The sequence below is a fragment of the Rhipicephalus microplus genome, chromosome 8, assembly GCF_043290135.1.
Source record: "Rhipicephalus microplus isolate Deutch F79 chromosome 8, USDA_Rmic, whole genome shotgun sequence".
Classification (NCBI taxonomy): domain Eukaryota; kingdom Metazoa; phylum Arthropoda; class Arachnida; order Ixodida; family Ixodidae; genus Rhipicephalus; species Rhipicephalus microplus.
The window spans coordinates 81,131,113-81,140,533 of NC_134707.1; the positions used below are offsets into that span (position 1 = coordinate 81,131,113).

Sequence of the window (9,421 nt, forward strand, 5' to 3'; positions counted from 1 at the left end):
TTGGCCCGAAAACATTTGTTTACTGGAGTTGTGTGTAGACAACAGTCCTAAAGGAAACACTCTTATGTGCAACCGTGTTCCCCAGTGGCGCAATTGGTTAGCGCACGGTACTTATACGACAGTTCTCGTGAGCTATGCCGGGGTTGTGAGTTCGAGCCTCCCCTGGGGAATGAAATTTTTATTAGTTTTCATATTTAGTCATGAGGTTAATTGTATACTCAATGCTGGCGACAGCCTGGCCCGGAAACATTTGTTTACTGGAGTTGTGTGGAGACAACAGTCCTAAAGAAAAGACTCCTACGTGCGACCGTGTTCCCCAGTGGCGCAATCGGTTAGCGCACGGTACTTATACAACCGTTCTCGTCAGCTATGCCGGGGTTGTGAGTTCGAGACTCACTTGTGGAATGAAAATTTTATTAGGTTTCATATTTAGTCAAGAGGTTAATTGTATACTCAATGCTGGCGACTGCCTGGCTCGAAAACATTTGTTTACTGGAGTCTTGCGCAGACAACAGTCCTCAAGGAAAGACTCCTATTTGCAACCGTGTTCCCCAGTGGCGCAATTGGTTAGCGCACCATACTTATACGACAGTTCTCGTGAGCTATGCTGGGGTTGTGAGTTTGAGCCTCACCTGGGGAGTGAAATTTTTATTAGTTTTCATATTTAGCCATGAGGTTAATTGTATACTCAATGCTGGCGACTGCCTAGCTCAAAAACTATTGTTTACTGGAGTTGTGTGGAGACAACAGTCCTAAAGAAAAGACTCCTACGTGCGACCGTGTTCCCCAGTGGCGCAATCGGTTAGCGCACGGTACCTATACAACAGTTCTCGTCAGCTATGCGGGGTTGTGAGTTCGAGACTCACCTGGGGAATGAAATTTTTATTAGTTTTCATATTTAGTCATGAGGTTAATTGTATACTCAATGCTGGCGACTGCCTGGCTCGAAAACATTTGTTTACTGGAGGTGTGTGTAGACAACAGTCCTAAAGGAAACACTCTTACGTGCAGCCGTGTTCCCCAGTGGCGCAATTGGTTAGCGCACGGTACTTATACGACAGTTCTCGTGAGCTATGCAACATTGTGAGTTCGAGCCTCACCTGGGGAATGAAAATTTTATTGGTTTTCATATTTAGTCATGAGGTTAATTGTATACTCAATGCCTGCGACTGCCTGGCTCGAAAACATTTGTTTACTGGAGGTGTGTGTAGAGAACAGTCCTAAAGGAAACACTCTTACGTGCAACCGTGTTCCCCAGTGGCGCAATTGGTGAGCGCACGGTACTTATACGACAGTTCTCGTGAGCAATGCCGGGGTTGTGATTTCGAGCCTCACCTGGGGAATGAAATTTTTATTAGTTTTCATTATTAGTCATGAGGTTAATTGTATACTCAATGCTGGTGACTGCCTGGCTCGAAACATTTGTTTACTGGAGTTGTGTGTACACAACAGTCCTGAAGGAAAGACTCCTACGTGCGACCTTGTTCCCCAGTGGCGTAATTGGTTAGCGCACGGTACTTATGCGACAGTTCTCGTGAGCTATGCGGGGGTTGAGAGTTCGAGCCTCACCTGGGGAATGACATTTTTATCAGTTTTCCTATTAAGTCATGCGTTTAATTGTATACTCAATGCTGGTGACTGCCTAGCCTGAAAACATTTGTTTACTGGAGTTGTGTGTACACAACAGTCCTAAAGGAAAGACTCCTACGTGCGACCGTCTTCCCCAGTGGCACAATTGGTTAGCGCACGGTACTTATACGACAGTTCTCGTGAGCTATGCCGGGGTTGTGAGTTCGAGCCTCACCTGGGGAATGAAATTTTTATTAGTTTTCATATTTAGTCGTGAGGTTCATTGTATACTGAATGCTGGCGACTGCCTGGCTCGAAAACGTTTGTTTACTGGAGTTTTGCGCAGACAACAGTCCTAAAGGAAAGACTCCTACGTGTGACCGTGTCCCCAGTGGCGCAATCGGTTAGCGCACGGTACCTTTACGTAAGTTCTCGTGAGCTATGCCGGGGTTGTGAGTTTGAGCCTCAACTGGGGAATGGAATTTTCATTAGTTTTCATATTTAGGCTTGAGGTTAATTGTATACTCAATGCTGGCGACTGCCTGGTTCGGAAACATTTGTTTACTGGAGTTGTGTGGAGACAACAGTCGTAAAGGAAACCCTCTTACGTGCAAACGTGTTCTCCAGTGGCGCAATTGGTTAGCGCACGGTACTTATACGACAGTTCTCGTCAGCTATGCCGAGGTTGTGAGTTCGAGACTCGCCTGTGGAATGAAATTTTTATTAGTTTTCATATTTAGTCATGAGGTTAATTGTATACTCAATGCTGGCGACTGCCTGGCTCGAAAAAATTTGTTTACTGAAGTTTTGCGCAGACAACAGTCCTAAAGGAAAGACTCCTACGTGCGACCGTGTTCCGCAGTGGCGCAATTGGTTAGCGCACGGTACTTACACGACAGTTCTTGTGAGCTATGCCGAGGTTGTGAGTTCGAGACTCGCCAGTGGAATGAAATTTTTATTAGTTTTCATATTTAGTCATGAGGTTAATTGTATACTCAATGCTGGCGACTGCCTGGCTCGAAAAAATTTGTTTACTGGAGTTTTGCGCAGACAACAGTCCTAAAGGAAAGACTCCTACGTGCGACCGTGTTCCGCAGTGGCGCAATTGGTTAGCGCACGGTACTTACACGACGGTTCTTGTGAGCTATGCCGGGGTAGTGAGTTTGAGCCTCGCCTGGGGAGTGAAATTTTTATTAGTTTTCATATTTAGCCATGAGGTAATTGTATACTCAATGCTGGCAACTGCCTAGCCTGAAAACATTTGTTTACTGGAGTTGTGTGTAGACAACAGTCCTAAAGGAAACACTTTTACAAGCAACCGTGTTCCCCAGTGGCGCAATTGGTTAGCGCACGGTACTTATACGACAGTTCTCGTGAGCTATGCCGGGGTTGTGAGTTCGAGCCTCACCTGGGGAATGAAGTTTTTATTAGTTTTCATATTTTTACATGAGGTTAATTGTATACTCAATGCTGGCGACTGCCTGGCTCGAAAACATTTGTTTACCGGAGGTGTGTGTAGACAACAGTCCTAAAGGAAACACTCTTACGTGCAACCGCGTTCTCCAGTGGCGCAATTGGTTAGTGCACGGTACTTATACGACAGTTCTCGTGAGCTATGCCGGGGTTGTGAGTTCGAGCCTCACCTGGGGAATGAAATTTTTATTAGTTTTCATATTTAGTCATGAGGTTATTTGTATACTCAATGCTGGCGACTGCGTGGCTCGAAAACATTTATTTACTGGAGTTGTGTGTAGACAACAGTCCTAAAGGAAACACTCTTACGTGCAACCGCGTTCTCCAGTGGCGCAATTGGTTAGCGCACGGTACTTATACGACAGTTCTCGTGAGCTATGCCGGGGTTGTGAGTTCGAGCCTCACCTGGGGAATGAAATTTTTATTAGTTTTCATATTTAGTCATGAGGTTAATTGTATACTCAATGCTGGCGACTGCCTGGCTCGAAAACATTTGTTTACTGTAGTTGTGTGTAGACAATAGTCCTAAAGGAAAGACTCCTACGTGCGACCGTGTTCCCCAGTAGCGATATTAGTTAGCACACGGTACTTATACGACAGTTCTCGTGAGCTATGCCGGGGTTGTGAGTTCGTCCCTCACCTATGGAATCAAATTTTTATTAGATTTCATATTTAGTCATGAGGTTAATTGTATACTAAATGCTGACGACTGCCTGACTCGAAAACATTTGTTTACTGGAGGTGTGTGTAGACAACAGTCCTAAAGGAAACACTCTTACGTGCAACCATGTTCCCCAGTGGCGCAATTGGTTAGCGCACGGTACTTATACGAGAGTTCTCGTGAGCTATGCCGGGGTTTTGAGTTCAAGCCTCACCTGGGGAATGAAATATTTATTAGTTTTCATATTTAGTCATGAGGTTAATTGTATACTCAATGCTGGCGACAGCTTGGCCCGAAAACATTTGTTTACTGGAGTTGTGTGTAGAGAACAGTCCTAAAGGAAACACTCTTATGTGCAACCGTGTTCCCCAGTGGCGCAATTGGTTAGCGCACGGTACTTATACGACAGTTCTCGTGAGCTATGCCGGGGTTGTGAGTTCGAGCCTCCCCTGGGGATTGAAACTTTTATTAGTTTTCATATTTAGTCATGAGGTTAATTGTATACTCAATGCTGGCGACAGCCTGGCCCGAAAACATTTGTTTACTGGAGTTGTGTGTAGACAACAGTCCTAAAGAAAAGACTCCTACGTGCGACCGTGTTCCCCAGTGGCGCAATTAGTTAGTGCACGGTACTTATACGACAGTTCTCGTGAGCTATGCCGGGTTTGTGAGTTTGAGCCTCACCTGGGAAGTGAAATTTTTATTAGTTTTCATATTTAGCCATGAGGTTAATTGTATACTCAATGCTGGCGACTGCCTAGCTCGAAAACTATTGTTTACTGGAGTTGTGTGGAGACAACAGTCCTAAAGAAAAGACTCCTACGTGCGACCGTGTTCCCCAGTGGCGCAATCGGTTAGCGCACGGTACCTATACAACAGTTCTCGTCAGCTATGCCGGGGTTGTGAGTTCGAGACTCACCTGGGGAATGAAATTTTTATTAGTTTTCATATTTAGTCATGAGGTTAATTGTATACTCAATGCTGACGACTGCCTGGCTCGAAAACATTTGTTTACTGGAGGTGTGTGTAGACAACAGTCCTAAAGGAAACACTCTTACGTGCGACCGTCTTCCCCAGTGGCGCAATTGGTTAGCGCACGGTACTTATACGACAGTTCTCGTGAGCTATGCCGGGGTTGTGAGTTCGAGCCTCACCTGGGGAATGAAATTTTTATTAGTTTTCATATTTAGTCGTGAGGTTCATTGTATACTGAATGCTGGCGACTGCCTGGCTCGAAAACGTTTGTTTACTGGAGTTTTGCGCAGACAACAGTCCTAAAGGAAAGACTCCTACGTGTGACCGTGTCCCCAGTGGCGCAATCGGTTAGCGCACGGTACCTTTACGTAAGTTCTCGTGAGCTATGCCGGGGTTGTGAGTTTGAGCCTCACCTGGGGAATGGAATTTTCATTAGTTTTCATATTTAGGCTTGAGGTTAATTGTATACTCAATGCTGGCGACTGCCTGGTTCGGAAACATTTGTTTACTGGAGTTGTGTGGAGACAACAGTCGTAAAGGAAACCCTCTTACGTGCAAACGTGTTCCCCAGTGGCGCAATTGGTTAGCGCACGGTACTTATACGACAGTTCTCATCAGCTATGCCGAGGTTGTGAGTTCGGGACTCGCCTGTGGAATGAAATTTTTATTAGTTTTCATATTTAGTCATGAGGTTAATTGTATAATCAATGCTGGCGACTGCCTGGCTCGAAAAAATTTGTTTACTGGAGTTTTGCGCAGACAACAGTCCTAAAGGAAAGACTATTACGTGCGACCGTGTTCCGCAGTGGCGCAATTGGTTAGCGCACGGTACTTACACGACAGTTCTTGTGAGCTATGCCGAGGTTGTGAGTTCGAGACTCGCCTGTGGAATGAAATTTTTATTAGTTTTCATATTTAGTCATGAGGTTAATTGTATACTCAATGCTGGCAACTGCCTGGCTCAAAAAAATTTGTTTACTGGAGTTTTGCGCAGACAACAGTCCTAAAGGAAAGACTCCTACGTGCGACCGTGTTCCGCAGTGGCGCAATTGGTTAGCGCACGGTACTTACACGACGGTTCTTGTGAGCTATGCCGGGGTTGTGAGTTTGAGCCTCGCCTGGGGAGTGAAATTTTTATTAGTTTTCATATTTAGCCATGAGGTAATTGTATACTCAATGCTGGCAACTGCCTAGCCTGAAAACATTTGTTTACTGGAGTTGTGAGTAGACAACAGTCCTAAAGGAAACACTTTTACAAGCAACCGTGTTCCCCAGTGGCGCAATTGGTTAGCGCACGGTACTTATACGACAGTTCTCGTGAGCTATGCCGGGGTTGTGAGTTGGAGCCTCACCTGGGGAATGAAATTTTTATTAGTTTTCATATTTAGTCATGAGGTTAATTGTATACTCAATGCTGGCGACTGCCTGGCTCGAAAACATTTGTTTACTGGAGTTGTGTGTAGACAACAGTCCTAAAGGAAACACTCTTACGTGCAACCGCGTTCTCCAGTGGCGCAATTGGTTAGCGCACGGTACTTATACGACAGTTCTCGTGAGCTATGCCGGGGTTGTGAGTTCGAGCCTCACCTGGGGAATGAAATTTTTACTAGTTTTCATATTTAGTCATGAGGTTAATTGTATACTTAATGCTGGCGACTGCCTGGCTCGAAAACATTTGTTTACTGGAGTTGTGTGTAGACAACAGTCCTAAAGGAAAGACTCCTACGTGCGACCGTGTTCCCCAGTGGCGCAATTAGTTAGCACACGGTACTTATACGACAGTTCTCGTGAGCTATGCCGGGGTTGTGAGTTCGTCCCTCACCTATGGAATCAAATTTTTATTAGATTTCATATTTAGTCATGAGGTTAATTGTATACTAAATGCTGACGACTGCCTGACTCGAAAACATTTGTTTACTGGAGGTGTGTGTAGACAACAGTCCTAAAGGAAACACTCTTACGTGCAACCATGTTCCCCAGTGGCGCAATTGGTTAGCGCACGGTACTTATACGACAGTTCTCGTGAGCTATGCCGGGGTTTTGAGTTCAAGCCTCACCTGGGGAATGAAATATTTATTAGTTTTCATATTTAGTCATGAGGTTAATTGTATACTCAATGCTGGCGACAGCTTGGCCCGAAAACATTTGTTTACTGGAGTTGTGTGTAGAGAACAGTCCTAAAGGAAACACTCTTATGTGCAACCGTGTTCCCCAGTGGCGCAATTGGTTAGCGCACGGTACTTATACGACAGTTCTCGTGAGCTATGCCGGGGTTGTGAGTTCGAGCCTCCCCTGGGGATTGAAATTTTTATTAGTTTTCATATTTAGTCCTGAGGTTAATTGTATACTCAATGCTGGCGACTGCCTAGCTCGAAAACATTTGTTTACTGGAGTTGTGTGTAGGCAACAGTCCTAAAGAAAAGACTCCTACGTGCGACCGTGTTCCCCAGTGGCGCAATTGGTTAGCGCACGGTACTTATACGACAGTTCTCGTCAGCTATGCCGGGGTTGTGAGTTCGAGACTCACCTGTGGAATGAAATTTTTATTAGTTTTCATATTTAGTCATGAGGTTATTTGTATACTCAATGCTGGCGACTGCCTGGCTCGAAAACATTTGTTTACTGGAGTTGTGTGTAGACAACAGTCCTAAAGAAAAGACTCCTACGTGCGACCGTGTTCCCCAGTGGCGCAATTAGTTAGCGCACGGTACTTATACGACAGTTCTCGTGAGCTATGCCGGGTTTGTGAGTTTGAGCCTCACCTGGGGAGTGAAATTTTTATTAGTTTTCATATTGAGCCATGAGGTTAATTGTATACTCAATGCTGGCGACTGCCTAGCTCGAAAACTATTGTTTTCTGGAGTTGTGTGGAGACAACAGTCCTAAAGAAAAGACTCCTACGTGCGACCGTGTTCCCCAGTGGCGCAATCGGTTAGCGCACGGTACTTATACAACAGTTCTCGTCAGCTATGCCGGGGTTGTGAGTTCGAGACTCACTTGTGGAATGAAATTTTTATTAGGTTTCATATTTAGTCATGAGGTTAATTGTATACTCAATGCTGGCGACTGCCTGGCTCGAAAACATTTGTTTACTGGAGTCTTGCGCAGACAACAGTCCTCAAGGAAAGACTCCTATGTGCAACCGTGTACCCCAGTGGCGCAATTGGTTAGCGCACCATACTTATACGACAGTTCTCGTGAGCTATGCCGGGGTTGTGAGTTTGAGCCTCACCTGGGGAGTGAAATTTTTATTAGTTTTCATATTTAGCCATGAGGTTAATTGTATACTCAATGCTGGCGACTGCCTAGCTCGAAAACTATTGTTTACTGGAGTTGTGTGGAGACAACAGTCCTAAAGAAAAGGCTCCTACGTGCGACCGTGTTCCCCAGTGGCGCAATCGGTTAGCGCACGGTACCTATACAACAGTTCTCGTCAGCTATGCCGGGGTTGTGAGTTCGAGACTCACCTGGGGAATGAAATTTTTATCAGTTTTCATATTTAGTCATGAGGTTAATTGTATACTCAATGCTGGCGACTGCCTGGCTCGAAAACATTTGTTTACTGGAGGTGTGTGTAGACAACAGTCCTAAAGGAAACACTCTTACGTGCAACCGTGTTCCCCAGTGGCGCAATTGGTTAGCGCACCATACTTATACGACAGTTCTCGTGAGCTATCCCGGGGTTGTGAGTTCGAGCCTCACCTGGGGATTGAAATTTTTATTAGTTTTCATATTTAGTCATAAGGTCAACTGTATACGCAATGCTGGCGACTGCCTGGCTCGAAAACATTTGTTTACTGGAGGTGTGTGTAGACAACAGTCGTAAAGGAAACACTCTAACGTGAAACCGTGTTCCCCAGTGGCGCAATTGGTTAGCGCACGGTACTTATGCGACAGTTCTCGTGAGCTATGCAACGTTGTGAGTTCGAGCCTCACCTGGGGAATGAAAATTTTATTGGTTTTCATATTTAGTCATGAGGTTAATTGTATACTCAATGCTGGCGACTGCCTGGCTCGAAAACATTTGTTTACTGGAGGTGTGTGTAGAGAACAGTCCTAAAGGAAACACTCTTACGTGCAACCGTGTTCCCCAGTGGCGCAATTGGTTAGCGCACGGTACTTATACGACAGTTCTCGTGAGCTATGCCGGGGTTGTGATTTCGAGCCTCACCTGGGGAATGAAATTTTTATTAGTTTTCATTATTAGTCATGAGGTTAATTGTATACTCAATGCTGGCGACTGCCTGGCTCGAAAACATTTGTTTACTGGAGGTGTGTGTAGACAACAGTCCTAAAGGAAACACTCTTACGTGAAACCGTGTTCGCAGTGGCGCAATTGGTTAGCGCACGGTACTTATACGACAGTTCTCGTGAGCTATGCCGGGGTTGTGAGTTCGAGCCTCACCTGGGAAATGAAATTTTTATTAGTTTTCATTATTAGTCATGAGGTTAATTGTATACTCAATGCTGGCGACTGCCTGGCTCGAAACATTTGCTTACTGGAGGTGTGTGTAGACAACAGTCCTAAAGGAAACACTTTTACGTGCAACCGTGTTCCCCAGTGGCGCAGTTGGTTAGCGCACGGTACTTATACGACAGTTCTAGTGAGCTATGCCGGGGTTGTGAGTTCGAGCCTCACCTGGGGAATGAAATTTTTATTAGTTTTCATTATTAGTCATGGGGTTATTTGTATACTCAATGCTGGCGACTACCTGGCACGATACATTTGTTTACTGGAGGTGT

At 45.2% G+C, this 9,421-nt stretch overlaps 21 non-coding genes across 21 annotated transcripts; all 21 read left to right on the forward strand.

Moving 5' to 3' along the window:
* The first annotated feature begins 78 nt into the window (after window positions 1-78).
* TRNAI-UAU (transfer RNA isoleucine (anticodon UAU)) lies at window positions 79-170 on the forward strand. The gene is given in 2 exon segments: window positions 79-116; window positions 135-170. It is a non-coding gene; the product is annotated as a tRNA-Ile (tRNA).
* A 1,081-nt stretch (window positions 171-1,251) lies between these two features.
* TRNAI-UAU (transfer RNA isoleucine (anticodon UAU)) lies at window positions 1,252-1,343 on the forward strand. Its single transcript is given in 2 exon segments — window positions 1,252-1,289; window positions 1,308-1,343. It is a non-coding gene; the product is annotated as a tRNA-Ile (tRNA).
* A 377-nt stretch (window positions 1,344-1,720) lies between these two features.
* Window positions 1,721-1,812, forward strand: TRNAI-UAU (transfer RNA isoleucine (anticodon UAU)). The gene is given in 2 exon segments: window positions 1,721-1,758; window positions 1,777-1,812. It is a non-coding gene; the product is annotated as a tRNA-Ile (tRNA).
* A 1,081-nt stretch (window positions 1,813-2,893) lies between these two features.
* On the forward strand, window positions 2,894-2,985 carry TRNAI-UAU (transfer RNA isoleucine (anticodon UAU)). The gene is given in 2 exon segments: window positions 2,894-2,931; window positions 2,950-2,985. It is a non-coding gene; the product is annotated as a tRNA-Ile (tRNA).
* Window positions 2,986-3,128: 143 nt separating this feature from the next.
* On the forward strand, window positions 3,129-3,220 carry TRNAI-UAU (transfer RNA isoleucine (anticodon UAU)). The gene is given in 2 exon segments: window positions 3,129-3,166; window positions 3,185-3,220. It is a non-coding gene; the product is annotated as a tRNA-Ile (tRNA).
* A 143-nt stretch (window positions 3,221-3,363) lies between these two features.
* Window positions 3,364-3,455, forward strand: TRNAI-UAU (transfer RNA isoleucine (anticodon UAU)). The gene is given in 2 exon segments: window positions 3,364-3,401; window positions 3,420-3,455. It is a non-coding gene; the product is annotated as a tRNA-Ile (tRNA).
* A 378-nt stretch (window positions 3,456-3,833) lies between these two features.
* TRNAI-UAU (transfer RNA isoleucine (anticodon UAU)) lies at window positions 3,834-3,925 on the forward strand. Its single transcript is given in 2 exon segments — window positions 3,834-3,871; window positions 3,890-3,925. It is a non-coding gene; the product is annotated as a tRNA-Ile (tRNA).
* A 143-nt stretch (window positions 3,926-4,068) lies between these two features.
* TRNAI-UAU (transfer RNA isoleucine (anticodon UAU)) lies at window positions 4,069-4,160 on the forward strand. The gene is given in 2 exon segments: window positions 4,069-4,106; window positions 4,125-4,160. It is a non-coding gene; the product is annotated as a tRNA-Ile (tRNA).
* A 378-nt stretch (window positions 4,161-4,538) lies between these two features.
* Window positions 4,539-4,630, forward strand: TRNAI-UAU (transfer RNA isoleucine (anticodon UAU)). Its single transcript is given in 2 exon segments — window positions 4,539-4,576; window positions 4,595-4,630. It is a non-coding gene; the product is annotated as a tRNA-Ile (tRNA).
* A 143-nt stretch (window positions 4,631-4,773) lies between these two features.
* TRNAI-UAU (transfer RNA isoleucine (anticodon UAU)) lies at window positions 4,774-4,865 on the forward strand. The gene is given in 2 exon segments: window positions 4,774-4,811; window positions 4,830-4,865. It is a non-coding gene; the product is annotated as a tRNA-Ile (tRNA).
* Window positions 4,866-5,007: 142 nt separating this feature from the next.
* TRNAK-UUU (transfer RNA lysine (anticodon UUU)) lies at window positions 5,008-5,099 on the forward strand. Its single transcript is given in 2 exon segments — window positions 5,008-5,045; window positions 5,064-5,099. It is a non-coding gene; the product is annotated as a tRNA-Lys (tRNA).
* A 378-nt stretch (window positions 5,100-5,477) lies between these two features.
* TRNAV-UAC (transfer RNA valine (anticodon UAC)) lies at window positions 5,478-5,569 on the forward strand. The gene is given in 2 exon segments: window positions 5,478-5,515; window positions 5,534-5,569. It is a non-coding gene; the product is annotated as a tRNA-Val (tRNA).
* Window positions 5,570-5,946: 377 nt separating this feature from the next.
* Window positions 5,947-6,038, forward strand: TRNAI-UAU (transfer RNA isoleucine (anticodon UAU)). Its single transcript is given in 2 exon segments — window positions 5,947-5,984; window positions 6,003-6,038. It is a non-coding gene; the product is annotated as a tRNA-Ile (tRNA).
* A 143-nt stretch (window positions 6,039-6,181) lies between these two features.
* On the forward strand, window positions 6,182-6,273 carry TRNAI-UAU (transfer RNA isoleucine (anticodon UAU)). The gene is given in 2 exon segments: window positions 6,182-6,219; window positions 6,238-6,273. It is a non-coding gene; the product is annotated as a tRNA-Ile (tRNA).
* A 378-nt stretch (window positions 6,274-6,651) lies between these two features.
* On the forward strand, window positions 6,652-6,743 carry TRNAI-UAU (transfer RNA isoleucine (anticodon UAU)). Its single transcript is given in 2 exon segments — window positions 6,652-6,689; window positions 6,708-6,743. It is a non-coding gene; the product is annotated as a tRNA-Ile (tRNA).
* Window positions 6,744-6,886: 143 nt separating this feature from the next.
* TRNAI-UAU (transfer RNA isoleucine (anticodon UAU)) lies at window positions 6,887-6,978 on the forward strand. The gene is given in 2 exon segments: window positions 6,887-6,924; window positions 6,943-6,978. It is a non-coding gene; the product is annotated as a tRNA-Ile (tRNA).
* Window positions 6,979-7,121: 143 nt separating this feature from the next.
* On the forward strand, window positions 7,122-7,213 carry TRNAI-UAU (transfer RNA isoleucine (anticodon UAU)). Its single transcript is given in 2 exon segments — window positions 7,122-7,159; window positions 7,178-7,213. It is a non-coding gene; the product is annotated as a tRNA-Ile (tRNA).
* Window positions 7,214-8,061: 848 nt separating this feature from the next.
* On the forward strand, window positions 8,062-8,153 carry TRNAI-UAU (transfer RNA isoleucine (anticodon UAU)). The gene is given in 2 exon segments: window positions 8,062-8,099; window positions 8,118-8,153. It is a non-coding gene; the product is annotated as a tRNA-Ile (tRNA).
* A 612-nt stretch (window positions 8,154-8,765) lies between these two features.
* TRNAI-UAU (transfer RNA isoleucine (anticodon UAU)) lies at window positions 8,766-8,857 on the forward strand. Its single transcript is given in 2 exon segments — window positions 8,766-8,803; window positions 8,822-8,857. It is a non-coding gene; the product is annotated as a tRNA-Ile (tRNA).
* Window positions 8,858-8,999: 142 nt separating this feature from the next.
* TRNAI-UAU (transfer RNA isoleucine (anticodon UAU)) lies at window positions 9,000-9,091 on the forward strand. The gene is given in 2 exon segments: window positions 9,000-9,037; window positions 9,056-9,091. It is a non-coding gene; the product is annotated as a tRNA-Ile (tRNA).
* A 142-nt stretch (window positions 9,092-9,233) lies between these two features.
* TRNAI-UAU (transfer RNA isoleucine (anticodon UAU)) lies at window positions 9,234-9,325 on the forward strand. The gene is given in 2 exon segments: window positions 9,234-9,271; window positions 9,290-9,325. It is a non-coding gene; the product is annotated as a tRNA-Ile (tRNA).
* The last annotated feature ends 96 nt before the right edge of the window (window positions 9,326-9,421 follow it).